We start from the raw sequence: 13,290 nt of genomic DNA, 5'->3' as shown, positions 1-13,290 counted from the left end.
TTAAAAATCAAATAACTTGATTTTGTTTCACTAGAAGAGAAGAAAAGGAAAGAATTGCTGGTGAAGGAAAGAAGCATCAGTCATCCACACATTTCTACCTGGGAGAAACGTTCATTTCCTAAGCAAGGCAGTCTCCCCTGCAGAGAGGTAATTCTCCCTCTCTCCTGCAGACTCCTCTGTCTTTTTCCTCGCTCAGGCTGGCTTCTTCATGGAGGTGCCAAGGCTGTTAGGGGTACCCAGCACCCACAACCCTGGGGAAGAGCCAAACTCCTGGGAAGTCTGCAGAAAAGACCAGGGTAAAAATGCCCGGTGGAGTGAAAATGCCCGGTGGGTGCCCAGACACAAACGGCTGGGCAGCAACACAGAAAAAGCACCACTCGTTCCTGCAGACAACTTCAACATCTGGTGGTAAGAAACATTAAATGGCTTACCTTAGGGGGCCCTGTTGGTGCGAGATCTGAAAACATGACAGCTCTGCTCACAGTCTGCGATCGCAAAGCACGCGACCTGGTTTATACTGCCTGTCTGGTACTGAAAATGCTGTTGTGATGGAGCAAGGCTGTCTGCCCGCTATCACCTTGAGTCTATGGCAAAGATTGCTCACAGCGAACAAACTGGAACAAGAAATAAATGCATCCAAGTGAGTCAGTAATTTTCTTTGCAGGGGAGTAACACCCAACACAGGTAAATGGGCTTGAGTTTAATTTTCGCTTTAGCACTCCTTCATATTTTGTTCCTTACCTATAATAAGGAAAATTTGAAAAAAATCCCAAGAGCACCTCCGCTCTCTGCTATGTGAGCAGAAGTCAGAATACCAAACTAGAGAGGGACTTTTGGGCTCCTGCCTTTATTCTGCTGATAGGACGACCGGTACTATACTCCCATTCACGGTGGCTGAAAGCTGCTGAGATTCTTTGTTCTAATTATTCCTACCAGAAGACAGATGCAGAACCTCACTCTTCTGATGAACAGAAATCTTCTGATTTTCCTCCCCAATTTATTCATGGATAATTTATACACATTTGTTCTTGTGCCAGTATTGTTCAGCTTCCAGCTCTTTTCCCTTCTGTTTACTTGCTTATGGAAAGCAATCATATACTCTCAGGCTTAATTTAGCAAAGCAAACAAGCAAAGTTCTCCTAGTTCTCTTTCTGTAAGATGAGACTTTCATTTCTGTGCTCATCCTAGTAACCCTTTTCTGCACATGCTTCTTCTTGAACCTGTGGTCCCTCAAGCTGAGCTTTCAGAATACTGCAGATATTCCAGATAAGGTACTATCAGTATCTTGCAGTCTGGGATCATATTTTCCTAACTTTATTGGAAATGTCTTACTTGGAGACACATCAGATGAAATTTAGCTTTTTTACCTCTTCATTATGCAGGCTTCTCCTGTTATCATTCCCAAGTGATGAACCTCTGTGTCAGGATAAAAATTCTTGTTATTATTCTCCAGTACTTTGTACAAGTGAATTTCAGCTCCTTTTGCTATTATTATTCTGAAAGGCATCTACATCTCTCTGTGTGATATCTGGATCCTCCATTACACTTGCAGTGTCCTTAGTTTCGGGTCACTGCAAATTTCATCAGTACTTGCTCTGTTTTGTACCAATTCATTTTGAACCAATATCATCGATGAAAATATTAAATCAGACCAGTCCACCCTCATAGAAGAACTGTAAAGTGGGAAAAGAACTGCTTACATCTGATTGTCTACTCTTTGCACAATCATTTGTAATTCCTAACACTCTCTTTTAAGAAGTCATTAGTCCAGTTAAGTTCAGACCTCTTTCCAAGTGTTTGTTTTCCCCTTGCTGTGGCTGCAAGTTATTAAAGGTTTTTGTATTGGTTTAAGGAAATAACAAACTTTTACATTTAAATCCCAGAGCTGTCCAGGCCACTTGGCTTTGCTAACTCATTCCCACACATTTCTGAGTTTGCACTGGAAAAAAACCAACCCTCAACATATTTTCATTTCTCTTCCATTTAATGAGTATGTCATGACTAGTTGCTCTGGAGTTATTTTCTAGGAGAAGCTTGTCTGTGCTATCTTCACCAGTTACCAAAGCTACATATAAAATGCCATAATTTTCTCCTGATTACATTTTTGGTGATGAAAGATTTTGGCTGTCACTCTAGGAATAACTGGACTTTGAATGATTAGCTCTGCAGTCTGTAGCTGGAAAGATAACATTTCTATAATGATGTTGTGCATGGTTAATAGTTCTCACTTTAATAGTGCAGAGACTTCTATTCATATTCCAACCCAGAGCTTAGAGATCTGATATGGATGTAGAAGACTAACCTACAAAGCCTCTTCTGCTGTTCTTTCTCCAAATGCCTTTACCAAAGCAAGTTCATTTTATCCGTCCCTTTTTTTCTCATGTTTCTCCAGTTTATGACACCACTGACACACATTACTTGCTAGCTTACCATACATATTTTTCTTTCTATCTTTTCTGGATGCATTCTTGCATTCAAGTTACTATTGTTGTTTTATTGTATTAATTTATCTGGGGAAAAATAAAGCACTCTCATGCCCGGGAGAAATATGAGCAACAATAATGCTAAAGCAACCTCTAGGAAATCCTGAATTATATTCTGTTATTTACAAGTTTACAAGATGAAGGTCTGCAGAAAAGGCCATTGTGATTTCAGTTGTGTTAGTGAAAGCCTCAAGTTCCCTAGCAAGGGGGGGCTGCCTTTGCTGTGTGACTGCCCCCAGCATTCCCTGCATTTGGTTTCTGGAGAAAACAAAAACACAATACTGACTGGAAAAATTCTGGCAAGACCAGGATAGAAAGATTTACGACTGGAAGTGGCTATTGATGCATTGATTAGCGGGGGGCTTAAGCTCAGGAGTCCAATTTGTTTGGAATAAAATACTGGCCTGCCTAATGTTAGGCAGGTGCTCTGTTATCTTACTAAGCCAGAGTCCTCATGGGAATAAAATAATAAGAATAAATATGTATAGATCAGCTATGTGTTTCCTAAATTAAGTATAAATAGAAGAATAAGAAAAAGTACTTCTGGCTTGGCTATGTGTTCCCTAAATGAAGCATATAACAGTCTACAGATCTTTTACAGGCAATGAATCCTGATTTAGAAGTATTTATTGTGATGCTTGAGGCCTCAATTAGAAGTACAGGAGGTAAAGGAAAAAGGGAAAATATAAGCTGAGGATCAAGAATTTGTTGACTTTTGATTTTTGCAAGCCAAGAGCAAGCAGCGGCTTCAGACTCACTGTGTGTGTGACCCAGGCAGAGTACTTTCAGGAGGTCTAATCTTTCAAAGGGTAGTTTGGGGGGAAATTCTGTAGGTCGGGCTTTCTTTGAAGTACTTCCAGTTAGCACCCTGGGCAGCTTAGCCATTTTGCAAAAGCCACATTATAGCCCCATGAGATCTTCTGCAAAGAAGACATACTTCAGCATTTCACTTCCAGGCTCTTTAGAAAGATTTTTCTGGGGAAAGAAAAGGAAAATCCCAAGAGAAGGAAATTATCTTGCTTTTCTGAATGATCCTCCTTGCTCACATCAGTGAGCCAGTAAAGGTCAAATGGCATCTGTCTTTGTCATAAATTACTAGACACTTAGAAGCTTGCCTGTAAATAATGGGTCGAATCCTGCATTTCTAATGGAGACTGAGTGAAATCTGGGAATGCATTCCCTGCGAAATGCCTGCCGGATTTGACCAGCAAGAAACAGCTGCAATCACAAAGAGACAGTTTGTTAAATGTTTAACCAAATTAACCAACTGCACAACATTGTGCTTTCCAGCTCTGTTAGAGTCGGTCTGGTGGAAATCAGGGATCCAGAAGTTGTGGATGTGTGTCTGTGTGACCAAGCTAACATTGCAACATCTGGAAAAGAGAAAGCTGGCTTGGGAGCCTGATGGTGTCAGGGGTTGTCGCTAGTTGCAGGGATGTGTTTCCCGTTGTTTTAAACACCGCAGCAAAACAGGTCACTCTTCAAAGAGCAGCGAGCATGCTGGTGTTGGGTTGCAAATCCCCTGCCAGCCCTGCTCCAGCACATGCTATCTCACTGGGATTAGGAGAAACATGAAAGATGTGCTTCTGTCATCCTAAAACTGACAAGTGGGCTGAAGGAAAACATTTGCTTGGAGTGTGGGCTTAATGAGGTCTGATGTTATCTTTGAGACCAAACGCTGGAGCAAGCATATCTAAATGAGCATGTGGGCTGCTTTAGTGCGTGCCGCCTTTCCCGGACAGCGAGCAGGTCGAGACAAACCAGGGAGGGTGCAGAGAGCCGGGTGGTGGGGCTCTGCAGGGCCTCCGGGAGGGCTGATGAGCAGAGTCCATGGGACAAAAGCTGTTCAGGTGATACCAGAACAGCACCTGTGCCCCACTCCTCTGCAAAACTGCCCCTCTTTAGTTGACTGTGGACTGAGATGCCTTTTGCTCACCAAAAGCATAGCCCTGACAGTCCCACAGGAGAGAGCTTTTCATCATCTCTCTGTTTCTGCTCAATGCCTTTCACTATGATATCACCTTTCCATGGCCAACCAACCCCTGGCATTAGTCAGTGGATGTGGTGACATCCCCTCGAGCAGCTGAGCTGACAGGGGAAAGCATCTTGCTTCAAGCCCTGATGGTCTCGTTCTGGGAGCAGGATAAGAAGTGAGAGAAACATGTCACTGTCAATTAGCTAATGTTTGTGTAAGGGATGGTTGAGCCCCATGGAGTTTTGTTAACCTCGCGGCCTCTTTGTAAAACCTGCCTGAGTTCATGAACCTATTCCCATCTTGTAATTTAAACCCACACATTCTCCTTTGGGGTGGGGTTAATCAAAATATGTCTTGACTTAAGGAGCGCATGATGCTATGCATTGGGGTAGAACATTAGCTCTCAATTTAGGCAGGCAGATGCTCTTGGCAGTACAGAGGCTGTACATGCACTTCCATTTGTTTTTCCCTTCCTTCTTTGTTTCACTTTCACAGCTACTTGGAAATTATTTTTCTGCTAGCTGCATTTTCTCACTGGATTCCTTTGCAGGAGTTTGCCTTTCTGGCAATCTCCTGAAGGTAACAAGGCTCTCACGACTTACCAAGTCTAACTGCGGGACCACATTCAAGCAGGTTTTGAAAACAGGCCAAATGAATTTCCTGCTCACTGAAAACAGCTCTCTATCAGCACAAAATAGTAAATGCCACCAGTATCTCCTGCCTCCAGCAGAAGAGAGGGATGTAGGGATTCCCTTTGGCTGGACAGTGTGGCCACGGGTCACTGTTTTTCCTTCACCGCTGCTGGGGCCCAGCACTTGCAACCTGCGAGTACTGCTTGGGACCACAGCCCCCTTATCTGCTCAAGACTTTATTTCTCCATTGTGTTAGATTGTGAAAAGTACCCAAAGAAGGCCTAAATTAAGTACATTCAAAGGCAAGACTGAGTTTGGTCCAAGTCCAAGTCATTCCCCTCACATTAATAGCGTCAAGACAGTATTTCAGTGTGTATCAGTTAAAACAATGTCATCATCTAAACACCTCACTGCAAACTCAGTGCTCACAGGCAGGCTGACAGCTCTGGGATTGGCATCTATCCAGAACTAAAATTTGGTTTCCAGAATGCAGTGCATTTTTTTAAACACATTTGGGGGATTTTTTTTTTTTAAGTTATTTATGATGCCTAATATTATAGCTTCAGGAACTCAACTTATGTAACATGTTCATGTTTCATTGGAAAGCATTCTGATGTTTTGAATATGATTATAGGTATAATTTGAAATTGTAATGTTTAAATGTTGTATTATAAATATATGAACTTGGATCCATGCTGTAAGTCATGCTAGCTAATGCCAATAAAATGAATAGAGCAATTCAGACTTGACCCCTCACATTTTCTAATGCAGGAAGAGTGTAGAAGGAGTAATTTTTAAAATCGGGGTATAAAAGGAGTAATTTTAAAAATAATCTATTTCAGCACTTTGGTTTTTTAGAAGACTTACTCCTCACTCATCTAATCCTATCAGACAAGGTAAATTTATATATACAGACACAATCTGCTAAGCTTTTTTGATTTATTAATGTGCTAGCTGGTTTATATGCCAATGCTGATCTGGCATGCAAAGAGTTTGGAGAAAATACATTCAATTACATGAAGATATGTTTTCAGAGAACACTCAGGTTTTGCTGGCTTGCATCACTGGATTTGGAAGCCTGGTGACATTTTACTTAGTCCCTAGATCACAGAGTATTTCTCTGACATCACCAGCCTGCAAAAAGAGATGTGTTTTACAGTGTCCAATGTCCACAGCAGAACTCTTTCCCCTTTTTCACTCAGATTTACCATTGCATTCATATGGCTTGATCTTTTTTTTTTTTTTTTTTTTTTTAAATGAAGGCTGCTTTCTGTGGCAAAATGGTGGCACATATCAGTGTCCAGGCTAGCTCCTTCTTCCAGTTCTTTGCACAGCGGTTGTATCATCAGCTTCACCGTGAGCAGGACTGGCCCGGGGTTGTTAGCCTCTTTCAACAGGGTCAGTGTTGGCTTTTTTTTTGGTGCACATTGCATGGGACAGGGATATGAGCAAAACTAAGCCAGTGGCCAAGCTTCTCCTGAAAAGAGTCTGGCACACGAACCCTGCCACCACCATTTGGCATTATTTTTGACAGGGATCAAGTATCAAGTGCTTTAAATGGATCGTTCTGGACAACTTAGAACAGCTCTGCAGAAGAAAACGTTTCTTTGGAAGACTTGAAAAATTGTGGCGAAGGTTGCCTTTTCCTGCAAAACTCCAGTGGGCTTTTCATGGAGCTGCTGAGCCAGCAGTGTGGAGCCACATCTGCCCTCTCATGCCTTCAGGTGGCTGAATCACAAAGCCGCTGCAAGGGAAGTCGTGCATCACTACTGCCCCTTTTGTGCTCCTTCTGGGGGTAAAAGAAACTGCACTCGGATCTTCTTTCCCAAGGGATTCCTATAGATACCCCCACTGAACTTAAAGCACTTGCCCAGCAGGGACTATCGCACAGGAATGAAACCTGAGATGCCTGTTTCTAGCCCCTTGCTCTAAAAAGAGTCACAGGCGTTGTGCAGGACCATCTGGTCCTCTCAAGAGGGAGGTGAGGTAGACAAAAGCATGGCCTCCATGGGCTGTGAATCCAGAGGCACTGGGCACGCACATGGTATATTTGCTTATGGAGCAGCCTCTTTCCCTCTTCCTTGTCCTGGTTTTGGCAGGGATACAGTTAATTATCTTCCTACCAGCTGATACAGTGCTGTGTTTTGGATTTAGGACGAGAATAATGTCAATAACACACTGATGGTTTTACTTGTTGCCAAGCAGTAGGACTTTTCAGCTTCTCATACTGCCCTGACAACGAGAAGGCTGGGGGTGCCCAAGAAGCTGGGAGGGGACACAGCCAGGACAGCTGACTCGAACTGGCCAAAGGGATATTCCATATCGTACGACATCATGTTCTGTATATAACTGGGCTGGGAGGCGAGTCAGTTTGGAGTCTTGTGGAGTATTGACTTCAGGTGGTAAGAAATTGTGCTGTTCATCACTTGTTTTGTTGTTGTTGTTGTTGTTATTATTTTTATTATCATCATCATCATCATCATCATTATCATTATCTTCCTTTTTTTTTGTTTTGTCCTATTAAATTGTCTTTATCTCTACCCACGAATTTTTTTTTCCTTTTCCAATTTCAGTTCTCTCCCCCATCCAACTGTGATGAAGTGAATGAACGGCTGTGTGTAGCTGCCTGTCGGGTTAATCCACAACACTCTTCCTCCTAGTTTTCTTCCATAAATGACAGTACAGGCCTTATATTTACTCAAACCCCACTGTGCTCTGCGGTCTGGAGTTCCACGCACGAGATGCCATCATTAGGTGGCTGCAGGCTTCATGCATGGAAATATGGGCGGGGAGGTAGAGAATTATCCTGCTGGTGTCAGCAAGTCACAAAGTCCAATTACTGATGCTTTTACCATTGTGGCACTGAGACTGCCCGTAAAGTTATTAGTAGCTACTTCAGAATTTGTAAAAGCCTTTAAAAATAAAAGCTGGGACCTAAATGTCTCAGCTATGGCCTTTTAGTGCTTCAGTTTGCAATTCCATTTGGTGAATGGTTTTCATGTATAGTGGAAAGAAAGATAATTTCAGGAAGTATAATGCAACTAGTGATAATAGGTAATAAAACTGTACACTGTCCTTGCTCCTATAATTCCTCAGCTGTTTGTTTGCAATGCAGAGGAAGATAAATGAAAGATAATTAACAAAATATAGTGTGGAATGGTCTAATCAGTAAGTTGGATGCCTCAGCATAAGCTAAGTGCTAAACAGTGTCAAAGTCTGTAATTTCATTGGTTGCATTACCAATTTTTAGAGGCAAGAGCATCAGCTAGATCATAACAGGATATAATACTTTATAGACACACTTTGCTTTACAGAGTGAAAAAGCATCCTTTTACCTATCCTTCTCAAGTCATTCCTTGTGGCAACAGACCAATAACAATTGAGTTTTTAATCTTCTCCTATAATACATTGGATTTAAAATAATTTACAGGTATCCTGATTACCAAGGACACACAAAAAGCAAGCTCCATCCTGCACAGAGCCTATGTACACTTGAATGCATGTTCTTGGCTTCTGCCACTTCTAATGATACATTGAAGGGGAATTTTGCCCTGATGCCTCATCCACCTCTCTCTATAAAACTCTACCTTGAAGCCCCCTTTAACACCAAGGTATTTTTGCTAGCAAAATATAACGAAGCCATAAACTCCTCAAAGGGGGGTCATATAAGTATTTGATGCAGTTTTACCATTCTTGAAGGCTGAGACGTAAAGACAAAGTGCAGCAACTTATCAAGTGGCAGTGTCAACTGAGCTACGGTAATTGCAGAGACATTCAGGTTAAATTGCTCTGACTCCCATTTGGAGCAGGCAAAGAATGTACAAAGAGGCCAGTTTATAGAAGCTTCTGGAACTGCCACAAGTCCATTGTGACCCTGAGCACCAAGTGAAAACCCTTTTAAATACCCATCCTGGGAGGCACACACATTGCTTACGCAGCGTAAAGCATGATTTTCTCTTTTTGTAACTGGGACAGGACTAGAAAGACCTCCATGGTCCTTGACAAATACCCAAAGGGTGTGGATTTTTTTCTTACACCTGACAATGCCTATTAAATCCTAATTAAAAAGTGAATTGAAAAGGAAGTGAACAGGTCCATCTAACAGCTGTGTCTGTGCAGCAGGCAGCAGGGTGTCCTGCTTTCTGTTCCAGTTCATTCCCTCTTGACTGGGCTCTTTGGGGAGGGCCGTTCTCCACACAGGGAGAGGTCTGCAGGGCTGATCATGAACGCCCGCTCCTTGCATTTTGGTCCTTGATGGAGAAAGGTTAAAGGAAAACTGTGCCTTCATCCCTGTACTGCATATTAAACATCTCAATGAAATAACTGACATGAATTCAAGCATCATGGGAGACGAATTCGGCAGTTTTCCATTTACTAAGGATACAGCTTCAACATCAAAAGTGCATGAGAAGGACCCTGGCGCTGCACCAGCATCCATCCACCGTAATCCACTGGAGTCAGGCTGGTCTTCACATCCATTCAGTGTTGGCCTTTCTGTTGAATTTATGAACAGAGGGTGAAAATTACAGCAGAAGTTTTAAAAACAAGGGTATCTATTTATCGGCAGCAGGGCGAGATCCTACAACCTCACAGGCCACTGAGAAACCCTCAAATGCTAGCGATTTTTACTCATGCTCTCTATGGATTGAATTCAAGCCAGTTCTCTAAAAGAAAAATAGCAAAACAGAGTCCAAACTCTGACTGTTTGACTGAAAGCCATAACAGTCTGCTCTTGCAGTAGGAGCATCCCTGGAGCTCCTCTCACCAGTCTGCTGGGTTTCCTTGGTGTTGGGCAATGAGGCTAACTCAGAAGCTGCTGGGTCAACATTAACCATAAATTACATAGCAACAAAGACAATTGCCAAGGACTCCAAAACAATTAAGCGGAGTCAGGCAAAAGGATTTAAAGGTTTTTTATAAAGCAAATAGTCAAGCTTGGCTGCCTTACCTCCTGCTGAGAAAGTTCTCTGACGGCTTGAGTGAAGGGCCATTTACAGCATTTCAATCAGACTGAAAAACAGCTGTACCTGCTAAAAAAATAAGAAAAAAGCAACAATGTATTGCAGGACGGACTTCCTCTCTATTGGGAGCTAATTACTCCTTCAAAGGAGGAAAGGCTTAGCTCAAGGTTTTTGTAAAGAGCTGGAAATGCAGGCATGTGGGATGAGGTCAGGACTGGACTGGCAGTATACAGAGGGCAGGCTGGGTTAGAAGAGTACGTGGGCCCACCTTTTGCATGGAAACCATTTGCCACATGTACATGTTATTTCAGCCCATCTGGTCCAGATGTGATGCAGAAAATGGGATCTTTTAACTCCAGTGGCTGCTGGTACAATAGGACATTTTACTTGAATTACATCACTGTAAGAGCAGAGCCAAGCTCATCTGCTCAAATGGAGCTTTTTGAGGGAAAAATAGTACCTGCAATCTTGGTATTTAGAATATTTTAACATGCAACCACTTTAAAGAATGTGATGATTTTGTTTTCAGGAAATTTTTTCATGAAATGTTTTTTATACTTGGCCAGCTCACTGACCTCAGTGCTCATTGCTGCAGAAATTCATTGTTTCTGACATTTTCATCAGGAAAGTAACTCAGGGCATTCTCAGCCAGGGTAGTCAGTAGCATAGCACCTGGTTTAGGATAGAGCCAAAAGTGAATTTTAGTTGTAATCAGCACAACCTATATGAAACAGATAGGGGCTATGAACCTGGAGTCTCACGATCCCAGATTAATGCCTCAGACCTGGGGATGCCAAGGAAGGAGGCTGTCTCTAATCAGAAGTGATACATTTTGATCTGACACACAGCAGGAGAAAAATGGAGATTTTTAAGATTTGTTGTGGGAGAGGTAAACCATTTCTTACCCAGGTGCACTGAGAACATGGTATGACCCAGTCTTCTGTTGGAAGGCAGAGCTGTTGGAAGGCAGATTCCAGCTGAAGCCCAAATGACATGTGATCACCATCATATTTTCAAAGCCTCAGTGTTGTAAATGCAGTCCTGGGCTCACACACTTGCACAGGCCCTGAACACAGAGCTGATCCACATGGCAAACAAACAGGCAGGAATAATAAGTTGCATCTAAATGTTATTGCAGCAACAAGATTAAGAAAAGGAATGGAAAGATCATCAATAGGAGACAGGACAGAGAAAAAAGGAAAGACCGGAGATGAAAAGAAGTGGGGTTTTCTGCCTTGCACTGTCAGATCAAGCTTTAGCACACTCTTCTCCTGTTCCTCCTCCCAGCCATGTCATTGGACCTCCTTCTCCATGATCTTGACCCTTATGCAGGATGACTGGGAAATATGAGCCTGCTGCTTTGGTAGCTCTGGTAGCTCTGCACACAGAGACCATAACTTCCATCCCCTCTTGTTGCTTTACCCTGCCAGAAGGCCATCAGAGCTATTCCAGGTCACTCAAAACCACACTTCAGTTGCAACAGAATATGCCCAGTGTATCAAGGGAAAGCACAAAAGCAAGAAAATTACATTTAAGCTAAGGACAACTACTGATCTTTCAAGTTTGTTTGTTCTACCCCCACCAACACACTGCATGGTATTGATGGTTAATAAGGAAATTAAACACTTATGGGGCAACACATTATATCATTACTTTAAAAAGCAGCATGAGAAATCTGACATGCTGGGGTTTTTTCTCAGTGTAGATGTGGCAAATGAACAGAAAGTAAGATGCTATGGATATTTGAGAATGCATTGTTCCTCATAGGCTGTACAATTATTGTAATTCAAACTCCTTATTTCCATTCAAGGACTACAAGTCAACCAAACAGAGAGATTTTCTGACCATGACATGGAGTTTTCATGCTCAAGGTCAGTTGCTGACCTGGAACATAACATGTGCTCACCCTCACAGAGCTCTTGTGTTGGTAGCAAATTTTCTGATTCTATAAGGGAAGCTTACAATGTGCACACCTGCTTCAGGTGGCAGGGTGAGGAGAGGGGAAGCATTGGTTTTAAAACATCCTCACTTCCCTCTGCTGACCCTATAGAAATTTCATTGACATTTAATCCATATGTGGACATAGTAAATGTCAGGTTGGTGATGGCTGCTCACCATACATGTCCTTTGCACTTGCAAATTCATGGACCTTTTATAGCCATTTTACATGTATCTGGGGATTAATGTTATCAGCATTTCTGCTAGAGAAAATGCTGTGATCAGCAGAGAAGATGGGCATGAGACAGAAGGGAGAAGGGGCTGTGGAAATCTTAATGCACATTGCCACGTATTTTCACATTTATCATGAGCATTGGACACTTAAGGCCTGAAGTAGAATGCCTCTCACCAGCTCCAGAAGCAGTGTGAGACTAAACTCTACCTATTTGTCATCCAGAAATATTCCAAGGAAACACTGAATCCAGATATTATTTCCCGCTCCACATGGGAGAAACAGAACATGAAAGCCAAACTCCATCTTCTGCTGAAGACCATTGCAAGCAATACTGCAGATTCCATGGGCAACATTGCTACTAACAAAACAATCTACTCAGCTCAAATGCTTTTTGCTCTGTGCCCATGCTTTCTTCTCAACTGAGAAAATGATGCCATTAGTGTCAGCAGTGCTTTTTCATACCAGTTGTGTGTGGTGCCTACAATGATTGTTTGGGCTTTTTTATCCCAATTTTCAAGACACAGGAATAAGGACAACAAAACCAACAAAACCCTGAGAGCTTCTATTGCAAGGAGAGTTGTTTTGTTGTAATACAGAATGCTACCAACAAGCTACGTAATAGACCTTGAAAGGTTCAGCTTACAAAGCGTTTTAAGCCAATTTTTGCAAACACAGTTACGTAAACCACTGAGCAGGGATTTGGACCAGTAATGCTGAGAGTTGTTTAACTTCTGCAGTGCTAGCAGGGAAGTGATGTAGTTGGGCAGAGGCAGGGAGAAATGGATGAATGGGATGCTCCTCGGCTATGCTGGCCAAGCGGACGCATGACTGCAGCAGCTAATGTTCATACCCAAGCAGGATCATTTCCATATTTGTAGGATGAAGCCAGAAACTGTGTGGTTTATTACCCATGAATCTTTCAAGCAGGGCATTAAACACTCTGTTCTTGTTTGGATTGTATGGACACTCATCCTCCCTTAGCACTCACCCTAAGTAAAACATTTACTCATCTGTCTTGAGCTAAAATTTCTTCACTGTTGTATTGCATAGTAAATATTTATCATTT

Source organism: Balearica regulorum, chromosome 3 (assembly GCF_011004875.1).
Source record: "Balearica regulorum gibbericeps isolate bBalReg1 chromosome 3, bBalReg1.pri, whole genome shotgun sequence".
Lineage (NCBI taxonomy): Eukaryota > Metazoa > Chordata > Aves > Gruiformes > Gruidae > Balearica > Balearica regulorum.
Note: the sequence above shows the minus strand (reverse complement) of the source record.